Raw genomic sequence first — 20402 nt, forward strand, 5'->3', positions numbered from 1 at the left:
GCTGCAGTTCCAAATCTGTGGGACACCAACTTGTTTCGAGAAGAGTTCTCTGGTCACAAGGAAGATTTTTTTTCCATCGTGCCACACAGTTCTTTTTTCTTTTTTTGTCAAACAACCTTGACATTGTTGTTTTGTAGCATCGCCTCGCCTCTCAGAAGATTCTTAGTGTCGTCCTTGGGGAGTACTTCGACTTCTCCTCCTTCTCAGTGTGTTTGCATGACTGTTAAAACAGCTTGTTAACACGTATGCAGCGCGGCTTGGCCCGACACTCCTGATGATTCTTCTCCAATGAGAGAGAGAGAGAGCGGCACTAAAAGTTTTTTCTTTTATATTTTTTATCCAGCCTCTGTCTGTTCTGCTGTGATGCGAAGCAGCTGTGACAATAAAATTTGTTTACGAGCGTCTAATAGAACGCAGCTGCTGATTGGCTGAGACCCGCCCACCAATCAATGCTCACTTTAAATCATCTCAGGTACGACTTTCCCTCGTTTCAAGACAATATATTGGTTTTATTATAGTTTAAAAAACAATAAAAGTCAAATTTGTAACATTTTTAAAACCATGTCTACTCTGGCGGTTACTATAAGTTTTCTTATTTCCTTGGTCATGTGACCTCCTCACATGGGATTTACATGTGCTTTGGTGATATATATTTAAATATGCCCGGAAGAATTATTTTATTATGGATTTAGATGTTTTAAAAAATCATGTGTTTCCATGAACAGTTGTTTATTTCACTGTCAGACAGTGTGTGTGTTTGTGTAGCGTCTCACAATATCTCCATTAATAACAAGCAAAGTGGGTGTGGACGCATGTTTGTGAGTGTTTGGATAAATTCTTCTGTGTGCAGCATTCCCACTCTGCTCTCTGTTTATTTGTATATGTGCTAGTGTGTGTGTATGTGTGTGTGTGTGTAACCGCTGGCCTTCACTCGATCTAGATTCTCAAGGCATTGTGGGTTTTTCTTTTTCTTTTTTTTTTTTTTCGTGGGAGCTGTTTGTAAACATCAACAAGGTTTGTTTTATTGTAGCTTTACACAACATTATTCCCAGATGTCTGCCCGAGCTCTGCAATTTGTTAATGTGTCTGCCGCACACTCCCCGCGCACACATGTGCTTCTACTCTCGTACGCAAACAAACAAACTGAGTCGCTGGCGGAGGGGGGAAAAAAGGAGGGATTTTCACCATCACTCTGCTTGATAAGCCGTTGAAATCGTTGTCTATCGTTTGAACATCGATCACCGGGACACGTAACCTGCTTCTAAAAAAACTCACTGTTGAACTTTTGAACTTCCTTATCTGGCAAAAAAAACGGAACACACAAAAGCGCTGATTCGGGACCTTCAAAATAAAAACACCTCCACATAAAGAAGTCGGCTTTCAACCTTTAATACATGTTGACACAATAAACAACAGATTCGTCTCCGAGCTCGACTTTCCAGAGACTCCTATCAGGCCAGGAAAGATCTTAAATGTCTTCAATGAATGAATTTACCTTTCAAAATAAAACACGAGAAAGCATTGAGTATAGAAAAAGTGTCTTGTAGAAGGATTTCATGTGTAGTAAACCATTCACATGCTAAAATTAGTATTTAAGTCTGTTATGATCTTCCCCATAGACTTCCTGTTTTAGGGTTGCAAGTTATAAACTGTAAACTGAGTTAAAAACTGGGAAGTGACACGAGTCAATCAAACAAAGACAAAACTGCAAAAAAAAATGGTCACCAAAAGCCCCTGAAATATTTAGACCGTAAACCAAAAGATTTTTCATTTAGATACTTTTTTGAACGCAATTCAAATGTCATTTTAAATCCAACAACCATTAATTTAAAGCAGGTTTTTTTTGGACAGTTATTGTCAGAGAATACTTTTTAGATGAATACAGCAAAAATAAAAAGCAGGACCAGCAAAAAAAAAACAAAGCATGAATTGCATTAAAATACATCTGACCATAACATTGATTCATATGGAGTTTGGTTTTTGTATTATTTTACAAAATAATAGTTTACAGGGTTAGTTTTGAGTAAACTTGAACAAACAAGCATCTTGACTTTTTCAAGAGTCATGTTTTAATCTTACGTAAAACAAAATACTGTTTTTATTAAAATAAAACAATCTACAGACACTTGCAGATATTAAATAAATGTTGTTTTTTTTTGCTTTCTGCGAGGCCTGCTAACAAATGCCTTAGGACAGGTACCGAGCCCGGTCCAGTGGGTGGGAACCACTGACTTATACCACCGAAGATGGACCATTATTTCACACACATGGAATAACTGTGAACATTAAAAGGAGGTGCTCTTTCTTCCTCTTTTGGGGCGATCTTTCCCCCCCACACTCCTCTAGTTAATTGAAGACTCTTAATTGTCCTTTGATAGACTGGCGGCCGGTCCAGGTGAACTCCTTCTTCAGCACAATGTCAGCCGGGATTGGATCCAGACCCCCCGTGACCCTCTTTTAGATAATTGAATTTGAAAGAATGAAGACTAAACTATATCTTTGGAAACCTGAAATCAACTTCCTCCATGACTCTCAGTCCCGAGTCTCCCTCCTAATACGTTTGTGCCGCGATGACTGATTTTAAAATACATAAGCAAAGGGAGAAAATATTTCCACAGAATTGTCTTTGAAAGATTTTCTTTTTCAACAGATTCTTTAAGTCGGCGGCGGCAGCGGCGGCAATTTCCCGCTGCTCATTTTTTACTGGCGTGGTGACACTGTGGGTGAACACTCCCATATTTCTCTTTAATTAAGCCAAGAAAAACCTTGTAGAACAGCCAACCCGGCTCATGTAGCCACTTATGTTTTAATTTAATTACCTGTCCACTTTGATAATTACGCCCCTGATTAACAGGGAGAGAAGCATTTCTAAATGGGAGATCGACTGAGATGGCCAAGAGGAGGGTTGGCTTAAGACGTCCAGGCCTTACTCTGCTCACCCGCGAGCTTTAGTCAGGATCCGTGGAGTCTTTCCAAGAAAGTTTGGGATGGAACGCAAGGGTCTTGCAAAGATGAGGTAGCAGCGACCTGCCCTAGTGTCGGAACTTAAGTTGTTGTGTTGAGGAAAAATTCTGGAATCCAATGGAGTCTCCGCAGCTGGTCAACAAGGTTAATTGAACTTTTAAGAACAATTAAAAGGAGCTAATTTCTCAAGCCTCAACGTAAAATCAAAACAAATCAATTTCAATGGTTATAGAATTGTGTTAGTCATGGCAAAAGGCAAGTTCATTCAATTTCAATTCAATTATACTATAAGTGTCAAACGTAACAAAGTTGTCTCAAGACAGAACAGTTTAACCCTTGTGTTTACTCGGGGTCAAGGTGACCCGAAAAGGCCAGAAAAACAAATGTGTTCCATACGTTTTCCATTCCATACATAAGCAGTGGTGAAGGCCTTCGGGTCACCTTACCTTTCCATTTAGAAGGCAGAAACCTCGAGCAGAACCAAATGAAATGTATGATACTCAAAAGGAACTTTTGAGAGACACATGGTTGAGTCTTCAATCCGGTACCGAGAGTTACCTAGAAATGTTAAATGAGCTACAGTAGTAATATGTAGGATGGATTTGATTTTATCTGTTAAACTTAGAAAAACATGTTGATTTACACGTTGTACATTAATGGTCTTGCCCAATTATATCATTGTAATAATTTTGCAATTCTTTGTTTTATACAAGAAGAAACGAAAATATTGCAAATGATTTTTCTCTCTAAATAATATAGCTAATTAAGGTGAAAAGGCCACATTTATATTTTATTATCAAATCCAATCATTTTTTTCATTGTATATATACAATGTATACTTATTTATTATTTATTTATTATTGTTGTCCAATGCCAGGTACAGTTCTTTGATTACGGAGATTTACAATTGATTAAATTGTCGATTATTCATGCTTCATATTATGTAGTTTCTAGCCCAAAAAGCTAAAGTATCAGATTTGCAGATACCACGACTAAATTAGCATTTCGATCTGTACTAGGGAGAATAAAAGGCTAAAACCAGAAAGAGGAGAATCAATGAATGTAAATGTTTTGATTTAAGATGCAACTACTATGGAGTCGACAGCCGGACTGAAACTTGTGTCCCCTAAAGCAGCATCTGATAGTTAAAGTCTCACTAATTTATATTCCCCTCAGCGGCGGCACGTTGATTCATGTAAGTGTCTCTAAAATGCTTTTTCTTACACTATTTTCTGATTATGTAGATCGAATTTAAAAGTGCACTTTCATGAAATCTTCCTCCAGCTCATTCATTAATCAGTCAGATGTGAGTTGATAAAAAAAAAAAGGAAGCGTACGTGCACGCAGATTCACACCAGTTCAGACACGCAAACATCGGCGCACCCTTGCCGAGATCCACATATTTTTAGTGTTATTGATCGCTGTAATGAACGTGCGCTGATTTAGTGCCGGCGTGGCCCATTGTTGGGTAGAGATGTGATGGACTGCCATCATTTTCCCATGGTAAAAGCTCCGGTAGTGAAAAGGTAGGAGGGCAGAATCCCTTTTAATGGCCAAAGCAAAAATTATTCTAGGATCTCCTGTTGAGTTATGGCCTACGTCCCCCCCCTTGCTGCTTCTTTTTTGTGCATCGACAGGTATGATGTAACTTCCAAATTTCATCAAAGACACTAATCTCAAGGCTGATTATGCTGTCAATTAGTAAATGAATGTGGCGGCGACGGGGGAAAGAGGTGATAATAACTCTGCGAAGGAAGTTGTCAGGCTTCCAAAATACATAAAGGACACATTGAGGTAGGCAGACAGTAAAAAACACTCCAATGACAATATAACAGCGCATATCAAGGGTTGGTGTGACCCCAATTACACCTCTTTTACTCCTTTTTTTTACACTCCTGGAGTGAAGCATCTTTTATTTCAGCATTAATGTTTATTAGCTTAGATTGAGACGATGTTAGTTAGCGATGATCCATAAAAGTTCATCTGTGTTTAACATTCTTCTCTCACTTTTTCCAAGTGCTTTTACAGGATCTTTTATTTTCTGGGGGGCGCTCCAGTTGACTCCAGTAACTCAAGATACTTTAGGTTAGAAGCCAGGGACACCCTGGAAAGGTCAGCAGTTCCATATTTTGGATATAACTGACAAAAAACATGGCGCAAATGGACGTAAATCCACGAGGAAAAGGCCCAAATTCACACTTATGCGATCAATAATCTATCTTTTGTTTGATGTTCTCGACACAATCTTGATCTTCTCTGTTTACTTCCTGCTTTCTATCGTAGTCTTCAGGCTTAGCAGCCATTTTTAAGTACTAGAGTGTACTTAAAGTGTAACAAATACTCATCTTACATATATGTAATGCATCGCTACAAAGTATTTGTGTTCAAATATTGTGTTAAATTATGAAGAATAAGACAAACTGAGTATCCCAGCATGCATTGCAGGATAGTTTTTAAAACATTAAGATAAAACGTCATTTAATGAGACCGTTACTATAAGAGTGATATAATACTCGCAAGTAAAAGTGCCTGCTCTCTGTGTGACTTTGATATATATATATTTATATGTATATAAATGTATATATATATATATATATATATATATACATATTTATTGACGTTAAGACAAATCCATATTTTTACAACCCATTTAAGAAAAATATATTTGTTGCAATTAAACGTATCCACAGGAACATTTACAGTTTTAAGTTTTTTGAATGGTTTAATAATAAAAATAATAATAAAAGGTAGAAATAAAAGATGATAAAGCAGAATATCAGAGGGATTGCTTTTTCCATTAACAGATTAAACGCCAGCACTCTGATTGTGGAATGTTCTGTGACACCTAACTCCAACTAACTTCCATCAGTGGATCAGGAGTTTTCAAACGCTTTTCAATGCTGGATGAAGATTTAAAAAGTTAGAGCAATTTACTAGTCCCATGTTTTTGATTCTGATCACATTTTGCTCCATTCATGTTGGACAGAATGTCAGGAAAAACAATCATTTGCCTTTTTTTTTGGACCAAAAAAAAACAAACAAATTGGGTGTTTTTTTCCACCCTAAACCACGTCAGTGAACATTTACCAACTTCATTTTTTAATATAGCAGCTGATTTAATATAAATATATATTATATATTTCTACACGTTAGTTTATTTCTGAATGATAACTGTCAATAACAACAACCCCTGGAATTATTCCGTCCATCACAGAATTGTCTTAACTCACTAAAAGTGAATAAATTAACGGTTAATAATCCTAATAGTCAGTGTACATATGAATCCACACTTTCTTGTTATTACAATAAAAGGAAATGGACAATGTCCTCATTTATAGAACATTCTAAATAGAATTTGTTATTGTTTCAAACTTCTCATATTTTTTCATTTTTATTATTAATTCATAATCAGATTATTATTTCAGTACACATATTTTTGTATATGTAATAGCATAAGTTTTCAGAAATAAATATCGTGATTTATTTCACTCCTACATGCCGTGCTTTAACACATTTATTTTTTTTAGTAGAACTCCATCAAAACATGTAAAAATATTTTTAAACTAATTTAATAAAGAATATACAGGGTTTTTTCAAATCATTGTTTGCTCTGTTTATCTGGCTTTATTAAATATTGTTTTGATTGTTTAAGCGCTTTTTGACCCTGGTCTGGAAAAGTGCTATAAAAAGCGCTATATAAATAAATATTACTTACTTACTTACTTACTTACTATATAAATAAAAATTACTTACTTACATGTTGTGGCATTTAAAAATACATAGTTTATTTGAGTGACACTACAGACAGCAGCTTACATTATTTATTTTTATTGAATTGCATTTTTTTTGGCATGTTGGTTGTGATCTTCCAAAAATAACACCTCATCTTAAACTTAATTTTTTTTATTGCAAATTAAATGGTAGAATAACACTTAAACCTTTACTTTTTTTAATAGAACTCCATCAAAACATGTTAAAAAATATTTTAAAAATACAATTGTTTTTTCAAACTAACTTAATAAAGAATATAAGTTTTTTTGTTTTTTTCAAATCATTGTTTGCTCGGTTTATCCGGCTTTATTGAATATTGTTTTGATTGTTTAAGCGCTTTGTGACCCTGGTCTGGAAAAGCGCTATACAAATAAAAATAACTTACTTACTTGCTTACTTTCTTTGAGGGACACCATAGACAGCAGCTTACATTATTTATTTTATTAAATTGCATTTTTTTTGGCATGTCGGTTGTGATCTTCCAAAAATAACACCTCATCTTAAACTTTTTTTCTTTTTTTTATTGCAAATTAAATGGTAGAATAACACTTAAACCTTCCAACCTACCATCAAAACATGTTAACAAATATTTTTAAAATACAATTCTTAAAACTTTGCTTGTTTTCTCAAACTAACTTAATAAAGAATACAAGTTTTTTTCTTCTTTTTTTCAAATCATTGTTTACTCTGTTTATCCGGCTGGTCAACTTGCTGCTCGCTGACATCTGTTCCTCTGCGCCTCCACAATTGTACAACTCGGGGATGCAAAGAGAGGTCAAAAGATCAGTGCCTTCCACACACACACACACACACACTCGCAGACGGTGAGAGAGAGAGCGAGAGAGAGAGAGAGAGAGGAGGGAAAGGGGAGGAGAGAGAGCGAGAGAGAGAGAGAGAGAGAGAGAGAGAGATACCTCTTACTGGCTGCTGTTTTTCTATTGTGGCGAGGCTTTGAAAAATGCGCACCTGCTTTAGAGGCATTACGGTAGCGCAACAAACTGTCCCTCCGCGACACACCACCACTACTCCTCCACACTCGTGCGCGCACACGCAGCGACTCCAGCGAGCCTAGCAGGCGGGATGCCAACCAACTGAGGGACCGGGCGGAGGAGAAGAAGTTTTGGTCGCTGAAGAAGAAGAAGAGGAGGAAGACGCGAGAGAGAAAAACACGCCGCCGCTGCTGCGCTCTTGTCCGCGGCAGCAACTTTGCGCACAAGAGTTTTGAGCGCCAGCATTGTTTCGACTTCACTCCAGAGGGGCCACTCCGAGGAGAGAGGACGCACACAAAAGAAGGGGAAAAAGGGACTAACGCTTTGTCCGACTTGAGATCCCACGTTTTTTTTTTCTCTCCTCTCTCTTTCTTGCAATTTTCTTTTTTTTTTTTGTTTTTTTTTTGTTGGTGCGTCGTCCCGCCGGGCTGTTGGTCCCCCTTTGTCGCCGAGCGAGTGGACGCGCTGTGGGCTTGAGGAGCAGACGCTGCTGCCCACATGGTCCAACCACTGGCGTGAAAGTTGACTTCTTCAGAAACACGAGAGAACAGGTTGATGCACCGTCTTACACTCTTTTTTTATTTTAAAACAACAACTCCTCTCTCATTCTTTTCCTCTGACACAAACTTTTTTTTCATTTTTTTTTTTTCACTTTCTCTTCACGCTTCGCTCCAAACTTCTCACCAACGTTTCAAAATCCGAGCTTGTCGCGATGACTCACCAGTGTTTGTGATTTAAAAAAACAAAAAAGCGCTTTGAAAACTTTTTCTTTCATTCCTCTTACGAGTTCGATTAACGCGAATATTTATAATCGTATTTTTTTTTAATTCATGCGGATGTTTACTTAATATTTAAAAACTATAAATTCGCTATTTTATTCTTAAGGCCTGCGACAGCAATCTTTGATATAAATATATATATATATATATATAAAAAACACAATTATAGCAGAAGAAACAAACGTCTCTTCTTCGAGTGGACATCCTCAATAGGTCAGAGAACAAAACCCCCTTTTCAAACCATTTTGACTTTTTGAAATTTGAACCCAGCTCTGTGACCCCAGCGAGTTCTCTCCTGTTTTACACAAACAATGTCACTGACTTGAATTAAAACATGAAAGCAGATTAATAAAAATCTAGATCAAAAAATCCTAAACTATAATATATTTATTGAAGATAAAATAATAAGCAAAAGCCTAAAAAGGGCCTTAATGCAAAAAATATCCTGAAAGATAAATGACATCATTATTTCTCTCACACGCCCACAAAATTAAACTTGGACTAATAAACATGAAACATCAGCAGCTTAATTCCCCAGTGACACGTGGACACAGGTCAGGATTAAAAGCACAGACCCCCCCCCCCACCCCAAAAAAAAAAAAAGATGAAATGACAATTAATTGCTCTTAGTTGTCTGTCATGAAGTGGAAAGCACCCACGCCGAGTCCCTGACACGCACATCATTGGCCCCTGATTGATGGCTCCGCAGCATTTTGGAATAATGAATATTATTCACTGTGTGGCTGCTTCTCACACTGGTTTTAATTGAGCTTTAATTGCAGATTAAAATGGTGTCAGAGAATTTTATTAAAAGCTCCTAAATGAGCGAGAGTTTGATGGTCGAGAACAAACACCTTGAATCACATAAAAGCCATTATTATTAGTTTTAGACAATATTTAATCCTTATTTTAAAAAATGTAAAAAGCAAAGTAAGAGAAAGTCACTGAAGTGAAAAATATATATTATTTTTACTGAAAATTATTTATTGTTTTCTTAACTAAAGTTGAGGGGGAAAAAAAAGGAGCTGAGGAAGCCGAAAGTGTCACACAGATCCACTCACTCCGGTCTCTGCCGACTATTGTGCTATGATTTGCTTCATCTAATTTTGCCTTCAACACTTTTTCCCCGTCTTTCTCTCCACCACTGTCCTCTTTGATTGTCGCTGAGAGATATTGTGTTTTTTCAGACTTGTGATTCTCACTGTGTGTCTGTAAAGACGATGCTCCAAAAAAAACCCCTTCAGCCGCATTAACAGCCTACCGACATGATTGTGTTGGTCCATAAACTCACTCAGAGGGTCCTCATAACCCCCCGGCAGCAGAGAGCGTGTCTGCATGAGAGTGGATGGACGGTATCTGAAGTTTTTTAAATGTCCTCCGCATCAATAGCCGGGCGATGGCAACGCCTGTCCGTCTCCTCCATCTCTTCATTAAAGCCCTCCTGCTATCCCGAAACCCACAAGTCTGAGTGGGCTTTTGGCTCCAAAGTGATGTTGAAGAGCAGCCATATAATGACGCTGCTATACATGTCGGCTCTGACCTGCGATAGATATCGACACATCCACTCCCGGTGTGGTACTTTAGTGCCAAAAAGCTCAATTTCCTGATACCTTTTCAAATGGAATCCGAGAAAAAAAAAAGGAAAAAGAAAAGCTAAATGGAACGCGAGTGCTTAAGCTGATCGTCCAAAAAATTCCGCAACGTAAAGTGGTTGTCGATGAATAAACGAGTTTTTATTTCAGACAAATTGTGATGGATATGGACCGGTGCGGCAGAAAGAAATACATCCTCGTGATAGTTATTGGCTTTCTGCACCACAATTATTGATTAAAAAAAAAAAAAACATTTGGAGGAATCTTAATTTACATTAAAGATACATATTTCTAACAAAATATTCATCCTTTCTACACTTTACACCTTTTTTTTATTCGTCCTCTTACACTTAACAGTGAATAATTAAATACATCTTTCTCAGAATAATGATTTTTAAGCTATATTAACAGTTGTAATTTTGACTTCCAATGCAGCAATATTTTCAACAAGTAAAACACGTTTTATAGATAATTAATTTGGTGAAATGATCCTTTTTAAATACACCGAAAGAAGTATATAAAGGACAGATTTATGTGAGGACGCGGGGGATTGTTGCGAAGTGATTGACTGCACAGCGAATCTGCCGCCACTTTGCTTTAGACTGAGGCCTGATTATACATGTGGTTCTAATTCAACCTGTTATTTAGCAGAAGTTTTGCGGGACTGGATGCGTTTGCGTGTCGCGAGCGTAATAAATCCCACACATTTTTCAAAGATGAGATGTGTTTTTATGACAGGTCAGGAGGCAGTGTCGCGGCGCTCAGGGCAGCAGAGAGGGGGGCCGAGAAAAAAAAAAAAGAGAAGGAGGAGGAGGAGGAAAAGCGGGAAAACTTCTTAAATAGGTTGACCACCTGTGAGAGAGAGAGGGAAAGACCGAGTCATGTGTTGTCTTTTGTTGCCTTTCGGCCTTTTGTGTGTTTTCAGGGAGCTGGTGAAAAAGCAGCCGTAACTTCTTCTCGATCAGTTGTTTTTTTTTGTTGCTCGTTCCATATCTATCAGCTGAGTCGCTTCCTTCTTTTTTTTTTCGGAGCCCATTAGCAGCTGATGGATGTGAGAAGGGGTGACCCAACAGCTCCGGGCGGAAGGGACTCTTTCCTATGGGCGTAGATAGAGGTGGTGGTGGTGGTGGGGGGGGGGGGCGGGGGTGGAAAAGATAGAGCAGATGAGTGAAAGGGGAAGTCAGGGGTTTACAGGGTCAGCGGAGGAAACGTCAGATCAGGCTCTTTGGTGTTGGCACCTGAGGCCACGGCACCAATTGTAAGAGGGTCAGGCGGCGGCGGTCAGGTGGAGCCCTCAAGAAATCCCGCCGCAGCATCTGCAAGTGTGGCCATTGTGTCGAGCGTCGTCCCCCTGCTAACTCTGCATCGCTCCTGACAGCTGTATTTGTGTTATGGATTTCCCTTCACTCCGTCCCGTCTCCTTTTTTTTTTTTTTTTCTCCCTTTTCCCCTTCGCCTCCCTCTTTCTTCCCCTTCCCTCTGTATCGCCGCCACCCTCGTGACCTTTTGTAAGCACTTCATCAGAGAGCCGTTGGTGTTTTCTAAAGCGCCGCGACAAACTGACAGGGCAGCCGTCAATCGAGCGGAGAAGCCGGGGAGCAGATCAGTGGAAAAAAAACAAAAAAAAACTGCTCCGCACAACAATGTGACCAAAAACTTTCTGCCGCTTTCATGTGTGTTGAGAGGGGAAAAGGGGTCGGTGACAGCTGGGGAGCGCACACGCCTCCGAGACGAACCTCGGGGGAAGTTTCACCGAAAAAGTTATGGCGGTGGAGGTGATTCTGTGTATTCCTGCGGCGGCGACGCTTCGTAATGCCGTCTCATTATGTTTTTCTAATCCCAAAAGTACGGGCTTGTTGCCCGCGAGTGAGGCAGCGGTGCCGCCGCGCACTGATCTTTTTCACGGCATTAGTATTTGTGGTATTAGTTCCAGCGGACATGGGATGCCTTCTTAAGCTATTAGCATGTGAGGCGCCGTGGGATGATCCGTCCTGTGACAGGACGAGCTGTTAACCAGTGTTAAACCAAATCACAATAGGCTGCCCGGGTTGACGGATTGACAGAGCTTTCAACGCTCGCCCCGGACCGCCCCCCCCCACCCCCCCTTTCCCCGGCGTCTCCGCTCTATGAAGATTAGTAAGATGGGAATAGAGCTTTGGAATTTAAGGTTTTTTTTTTTTTAGAAAAAAACTTTTTTTTTCCAGAAGTGGTTATGATGAAGGAAGACCTGGCCCGCGGCGAAACGCTGTAAGTGTCAGTTTCTCTCTTGCTGCTCTTCTCTTTGAGGTTCTGAGCTGAACGTGTGAGAGATAAAACGCACACATATCCAAGTACAATTACCTGCCAATCACCCGCTGACCCCCGAACCTCGGACAGAATTCCTCAGGTTCTACTTTTCATGGGGGGGGAAGCAAACAGATTTTCTTTACGCACCGTTGCATTCCTGCTACTACTTTTTTTTTTTTTTTTTTCGGTGTCGTTCCTTCAGGTTGCTAAGTTGCTCCGTGTGTGTTCAAGCGCTGGACATTAAACCTCCGTCTGTGTGTGGTGGGCATTGTTGACCGAGAGACATCTGCCACTAGATTATTCCCAGCTGTTATCTGAATAATTGTGTAATCCCCTCCTCGCCCCCCCACCTCCATTAACTCCCTCCTTCCCTTCCTTCGCTCACCCTCCTCTTCCTCGGAAGGGTCTTCTTGCCACTTTCTCTGCTGCTCTCTCACAGTTGTTGTCTGACATTTGGAGACGGATTTGAGTCGGACACCTCTCCTCAGATCCCTGGCTTTTCGTGGGAATAAAAGTAGCTCAATCCCCGGAGGTCAAGATGGCCCTCGTCCACCTCAGATCCACCAGCTCGGTGAATTAAAGTCGGCTCCTTCCCCGGAAAGAGGCCAGAGAGTGTGTGAGCGAGTGTGTATTTACTCTCCGGGTTATTGGCCTTTGAAGCAGTGTTTGCTAGTCGAAATGCCGGTTTGAGAAAAACAACGAAGAGCAGGTGGACGAGCGAAAGGGAGTTGCTTAATTAACGTGATAAATTGAATGGATATTTATTTCATGTTCCACTTCTATTGCAAATTAATTGGAGAGTGTAGCCGAGAACCGTCACTCAAACATCCTTCACTCCCAGTATCTACAAAGGGACATGGCAATAGAACAACACGCGGATGACAAAAGAATTTTGTCTAATAACTTGTGGAGCACAAACAAAACGTTCAGTCGCACTTTCGCCAGATTTCCATTTTTTTTCCGCTACCGAAAAAAAAAAAAAGAAAAAGAGGTCCCTCCCTCTTCCCTCTCTTTTCCTCTCCTCCTCCCGGCCGTGCCTGTTGTCTCTAATTATCGCAGCTCTGTGTTCCCTCAGCCTCTTCATGACATTCAAGCTGTCATCACAGTTTACTTCCAACACTGGCTCCCTCTCCTCAGATGCTGTTTCAATAGACATCATTTATTCTATATGAGCGCGGGGACAGGAGTCGGCGGCGGGTCGATCGATAGTCCCACGACGGAGACACGAGTGCTTTTTAAAATCAATCACACCTGAAAAATATATTTTTAAAGTTTTATTTTACTGATTACAGGCTTTAATATCATCTTTATTATATACATTTTAAATACAACAATTAAAACTAAAAAAAACTATTATTATTCTTTATATAATATGTATATATATTACATTTGGAATGGCAACTTTAGTAAGGACGTAACTACACATTTAAAAAAAAATATAGTATAAATATATACACATTTATGAATTTTAATTTAAAAAAAAAGTAGAGAAGGTTTAGCACATATGCTAGAAAATGCTAATTCAATTTTAAACATTACGGTCAAATTTCAACGACATTAATTCAATAAAAAAAAGCAACAGTACGACCTTGAAATATACTGTATTTTAATACAATACAATCCTGTATTTCCCTCTGTTAAATGTCCTTATTTTTTAAAAAAAAGTTTTTGCTCGTAGTTTATCCATTCAAGTGATGATGAGGCTCAACTTATATCACAAGATATAACATTTACTCACAGTCTTTTTCCCCCCCAACCCGTAAATCTAATCTGCAATTTGTGCAGCCGCAGGTTTCCATTGTGTAAAGGTCAACCAGGAACAGACTTAAAAAAAAAAGAAAAAAAAAAGTATAACTGAGGGAGGAGACTGAGGGAGGAACAAAGGCCTGGAGTACTAAAAAAGAGGGCAGAGGGAGGGTGCAGTGAAACTCTGGCATGCTTCATGGTGTCAGGCAGGCGTTTGGCTTCTGGGGGCTTTGTACAAGTGTGGGGAAAAAAAAAAAAAAAAGTTTGCTAGCAAAACTTTGCTGAGGGCTGGCTGGAGCCGAGACCCCCAGGGGTTCTCTTCAAGACCGAGGCAGAAAATATATATATATATAAAAAAAAAAAAAAAAAAGGGGGGAAAGCTGTCGAGAAACCTTTATAATCTCCTGGACTGAAGTTAATAATACACAGTCGAGCCGGACGGTCTAATGAGGGCGGAGGAACCGGCGTGACCTCCGGCGGCGGGGGTCAAGTTCAACCTAAAAGGAAGGTGTCGCTCCTGTAAGGGCTCCCGAGTTTTTTGAATCTCGCATCGTCCCCCCCCCCCCAACCTCAGGCCGGTCCGCTCTCTCTTCCCACAGGGTTAATTGAGAAGGGAAATTGATAGTTGCGTGTGGTAATTGTGGCTTTGAGAGTTGTGCGTCTCTGGTGGAGGGCAGCTGTGGCCGAGGACGGCAGCGCGAGCCAGACGCAGATGGAATTGCACCATAAGCCCTCGTGTGTTGGGGGGGGATGAGGGGTGAGGGATGAGGGAGTGGATTTCGATTGGCTGCAGATGTCTTGACGAGCCTCTTAATAATCATTTCGTTCATTATCCAATCAGAGGGACTCGCCGAAAATCTCGCTCTCTTTTTCAAAACTCTCTTTTCAAAGCTCTTCCCTGGAGGAGGAGAGGACGGACAGATGAGCTCCTCTCTCTCTCTCTCTCTCTCTCTTTCTGCTTTCTGATGGGGGGGGCGGAGCTTCCAAAAATAGATCAACTAGTCTCCTTATGAGATTTGTTCATTTTCATAATAACGTCGTCCAGGTGTGGCCCCCCCCCCCCCTCGTCCCAGGATCTATTGACACCATCTATCGGTAAAAAAAAACCCTTCAAAGAATCCCATTCTTGTGGATGTTTGAAGAGAGAAAAAGTTCCGCCTCCATAACGTCATGGTGTCTGAACAGAAAAGAACAGAACGGTTCTAATCACGCCGCACGGAAGAAGAGAAGAAGAAAAAAAAAAAAAAGACTTCCAACCCCGATTTAATTAACTGATAAGAAACGGCTTCAAATTAATTTTTCAAGGATGTTAGATTTTGATTAAGAAACTCCGAAAAGAAACAGACGAATAATCAATTTTTTAATCAACTTAGCCAAATGGCTACTGGTTAATATGATAATTGTCACAATTAGGGCAAATATTGTGGGGCGGCGGCTTCTATACGTCCTGCTGGAGGACTTTTAATCTCTGCTCATCTGATTGTCACGCCTGTTTCAATCCTTTTTTTTTTTTTTTCAATGGCCACCTCTCCGTGTTACCTTTCTTTGCTCGCCGCCGCCGCCGCTCGCTCGCTCGCGGGTGATAAAATACAAGTTCTCAACCTGAATGAGGCGAGGGGAGGCCCGTGATTGGTTGGAGGAAGACGTTACTTTTAAGATGTGCGGCTCTTTTATTTGGCCAAGAGCTCCTGGTGACACGATGTGTCTCTCGGAGAGAAGAATAATTGGAGCAACGTTTTTTTTTTATTCACTTAGTTTGAACTGGTTTTCAGGGTAAAGAAAGGAGATTTACGCCTGGTTAAATAATCAATGCGAGGAGGTCGCCCTGAAAAAATGTGACTGAGGTCTAAAACTGTAATGTTTAATAATAAATTATAGTATATAATTGGGTAATAGTGAATATAAAACACTTATATAAGCATTTTTCAAGTTTAGCCTTTTTTAATTTAAGTTTTTTTCCACTTTGAAAGCCCTTTGGATATAATTTCTTTAATCTTATTTACCTTTATATTTAGATTACGTCAAGAAAATGCATTAACTATCTTACGGTAGGACCAAGGTTTTCGTAGACACGTGGAAGAATATGTTAGCTATGCTGCGTTATATTAAAGACCTTTTTTTGTTTTGTTTTCATTTCAGTTTTCTATAATTCTCTTTTTCTGTTTTTCTAAATGCTACTTGAGTTCATTCATTGCTAGCTATGGAGTAAAGTTTCGTATAAATGTTAATAATAATAAAATCATTTCTCTTAAATAATATATTTTGACTTGATGACTCCGTCGACATATTCAAGTGGTGTAATCTGACGCACACTATGAGCGATAAAAGTACATGTATTTATTCAAATTTAATTTAGCACGTTAGCTTCGTTAGCATCTAGATCCTACTATTTTTGACCACATTTTGTAGAACTCAAGGCCTGAAGCTCAACTTGTAAATACTGAGTTGGAATGCCCCCAAAACTGGTCCATGTCCAGTGCAGGTCTACATCCTGGAGGTACTTTTTGTGCCTAAATACAGTCTTTGTTACAATAAACAAAAGAGATTATTGATGTTGAAGTCGTTCTCTTAAACATTCGGGTAAAACGTTAAATGCCTAATTGGCCTCTTGTTGTTGACTTAAACACAAAATTTTACATCTATAATGATAAGGTCATGAGAATACATCAACAGATTAAAGTTATTCATTTAAAATGAATTTATTTTTATTTATAAATTGCAACTTTACTCTCAGTTTAGCGATGTCAGCAAAGCATTTTATGTCATAAATTAAATGTAGTAAAAACACTAATTCTTCTTTTTAAAATTGCTTTCTTAAATAAATGAACCACATTAGTTAAGTTCTGGTTAAATAAAGCATATTATTGCAGGTTTTTTTTATATGTTATTGTGTTATTTTATTATTTAAAAATGTTGTGTTTAAAAGTGAGTATTGTTGCTGATGATTGACAGCCTTGATCTATAAGACGATTTCAAACTCAAGACGCACTTGTTTTCTGCTGGTCTGTTTTATTATCTTGCTGTGTGTGTGTGTGTGTGTGTGTGTGTGAGAGAGTAATTGGACCAGTATTGAACTAGAAGTCAGTTAAGAGCAGAATAACTTAGTGACTTCAAAGCAAAGCTTTAAACCGGTACAAACGCTAACCTGCGCGCCACAGATCTCCTCCTCGCCTCGCATCAGATCCTTCTCTCTCCTCCAGTCTTCTTAGTATTGACAAAGTGTTTTTTTTTGTTTTTTTTTTCCTCCTCCTTCGATGAGATTCCATGACGCCGTGCCATCCTTCCCGTTTACGCTGCCATCCCTGGCACGCGACGTATTCAATTAACAAAACTCATTAGCAAAACTTGGCATTTGTTGTTGTTTTTTCTCTCTCTCTCTCTCTCTTTCCGTGCTCGGAATGAATGGTTTTGATATGCTAATTAGCGGGTAATTTAATTTCAAAAGGCCTCAATTAACATCAGCGTTGTGGACACGAGGAAGTTAAGCAGCGTAATCTAATTTGCATTAGTAACGAGCGGGGAGTAATTAGCCTGTAATTAGCCACTTCAGACAGCACTTGTGTTTACTTTCCTAATGAAGTGCACGGGCCTTTTTTACAGCGGGCTCGTGTGTCGCTCCGTCGCCGCCATGGATTCCCCAGGTTTTTTTGTTTGCGGGGGCTTCGTAAACAAGGGTCTGAAATCATTCCTGATCGTCTCAATGAGCTTATTGCGTCGTCGTCTCGACGTGATGCAAGCGCGTGCAACAACAAACAAACACGTTGATGCCGAGAATTCTATAAGGAGGATCGCTTTTCCCGGGAAGAGAAGCAGCATCACAGAACGAAATTGATTCAAGAGTCTTCTCAAGATAAAAAACTTTTGTTTCTTGATTCGATTTGCCAACTGCACCAACAGGTGCGACAAAAAACACTGAAACGACAACTTCAAAACAAGCTTTTCTCTTGGTGTCAGTTAACAACTTTAAAGATGTATAAGATATAAACAATTTAAATGGTGGTTACTGGTAGAAAATGGACCAAAACAATCAGTAAACACAATTTATACTACGATATTAAGCATGGCCGGGAAATGGCTAGTAGAAGACAGAAAAAACATATTTAGCAACACAAGAGTTGAATTGAATTTTTACAACAATGGTTTTGACGCCACATCTCGGTTCTCCTCATTGGTTAGTTATCTCCAAGGCATGGCCAGTCGAGCCCAGATTTAAAAAAAAAAAACAACACAAAAAATGTTGTATAGAATTTTAAGGATAGTTTTGAGCTCATGTCTCAGTTCTCTTCATTTTTCATTTATCTCCCATTAGGCATTATCAATATAACACAGATTTTAAACAACTATTTAAAGCATGTTTTTTGACTTCAATTATCCGATCTCCTTTATTTTTCCTTAAGACATGGCCAATCGAAGACAGAAAAAGTAAGTTAAAAAAAATTGTGGTATAGAATTTATAAAACAATTTTAAACATGGTTTTAAAGTCACGTCTCCAAGGCATGGCCAGTAGATCACAGTAGATCACAGTTCCTTATATCATTTTTACGCCACCAAATGTTCTTCCTGAGTCGCAGGTACGATCCTAGTTGTATATTCCTCCTTCTAACAGAAATCTTAATTGGCTCTTGTACAGCTAGTTTAGTCAAACATGAATCCGGGCCTGGTTTACAAATGGTGAACTAATTTATTCACAGCTACATGCAAAGTAAGAAGGAAAAAAAAAAACAAGTTGAAAACAAACGTGGGGTTTTTCTTTTTTTGGGGAGGGGGTGAGATGGGGTGGAAGGATCACAGAAGGAACAGTGGGGTTTTATAAAGGGGGTGTAGGGGTGGGGGGGGTTGTTAAGCAGCTGCCCTATTAGCCGAAATCTGTTGTTTAGAGGAGGTGGAGCAACACCACGACCACCACAAAGGACGGGGAGCTCCCCTCTTTTTTCTCTACACGCTTTAATGTTCATTTAACCCTTAACACTTATTTTCACTGGAGACTTTCTGGTAGAGAGGCCGAAAGTTCTGCCATGGGGGGGGGGGAAGAATGGGTCAAAGAACCGGGCGACTCCCCGTCCAGGTCACCGCACCGGTGGCGATTCTTAAATCATCCTCCGGTGATTTACTCGCAGCCGCTGGAAACAGTTCAATAAACATAACTAATAAAGGTGATTACGAGCCTCTTCCAAACGCCGTGACCTCCTGTCAGGATTTACTGGCGAAGATGTGCACACAAACAAGCACACATCCATAAATAGGCAACTGATTTACAAATGAGCTGACCTGTGTGTTGGCCCTGCGCACAGATAGGCCTGCACACCCCCCCCCTCCCCGCCAGGATGCATAAATCACAACGTCCATGCATATGCATGAGCATCTGAGGATGTGCCATGAGTGTGTGTGTGTGTGTGTGTGTGCGCCGGCCAGCGGCGGTGTTTGTGTCGCGCTCGCCGGAGTGCCTTTTATTTCATTGAGTTTAAGTGGAGAGGGCCGTGGCCGGGGCCTCCGTCGTCGTCGAAAAAAAAAATAAACCCCCAAAACAAAAACTCCAAGCGCTCTCTCTTTTTCAACTTTTTTAAGTAGTATCCAGGGAGAGCACATCCCATAAACCCGGGGCTGAGATGACGCATGGTGTCTCTAAAAGAAGTGGTTTTGCTGCTGGACCTCTGCCTGGTTTGTGTGTGTGATGTGAGCTGCTTTAACCTCCCCTTGTTTTATGGACTTATACATGGCTCGGGATCTCACTGCTGCTAGATTAATTTAAACACCGCTCACATGTGCTTGCCAAACATCTCCCCTCGCCGCCCCCCGCCCGCCCGCCCGCGCTCCCCTCCGCCTGGTGAGGTAAATAAATTACTTCCATCGATTGCTGTAGTTGTAGATTGACTTTATCGCAGTTTGACTTGTCCAGATAGACATCAGCGTGTGACAGCTTTTTTCTTTTTTTTTATAACCGCGTCTATATGGGAGCTAACACGTGTTTGTGTGCCTGGGATGCTAAAATCAGTGTAGCATCTTTCCCTCGATGGTTATCTGCGCATATTAAAAGTCAGCGCCGGTGAGTTTTTTTTTTTTTCCCCACGTGGGTTTAATTGAAACAGGCGAGACAAATAATAATGTGCGAGAAAGATCTTTGTGCTCACCTTTGGATTATTGAATTTAACGCTGCTATATTGCATTAGAACTGGTCACGATAACAGCAGATTATTTCCTTCCTAATACTAGAATTATTCATTTTTTTGACATACAAACTTCAACCACTACATTTCCGGCCCCCCCAAAAAACAGAT

At 39.9% G+C, this 20402-nt stretch overlaps 1 protein-coding gene across 2 annotated transcripts in view; it reads left to right on the top strand.

Annotated features, from left to right (window-relative positions):
• The first annotated feature begins 7620 nt into the window (after positions 1 to 7620).
• The window catches only part of foxp4 (forkhead box P4), a 93501-nt gene continuing 80719 nt past the window's right edge, over positions 7621 to 20402 (top strand). The window contains exon 1 of one of the 2 annotated variants that reach the window (XM_087800040.1): positions 7621 to 8275. The gene's annotated coding sequence lies outside the window, so the exon portion shown is untranslated. The remainder of the gene's footprint in view (positions 8276 to 20402) is intronic. The other variant, XM_087800038.1, reaches the window with a different exon arrangement.

The sequence above is a fragment of the Callionymus lyra genome, chromosome 10 (genome assembly GCF_982586985.1).
Source record: "Callionymus lyra chromosome 10, fCalLyr1.hap1.1, whole genome shotgun sequence".
Lineage (NCBI taxonomy): Eukaryota > Metazoa > Chordata > Actinopteri > Syngnathiformes > Callionymidae > Callionymus > Callionymus lyra.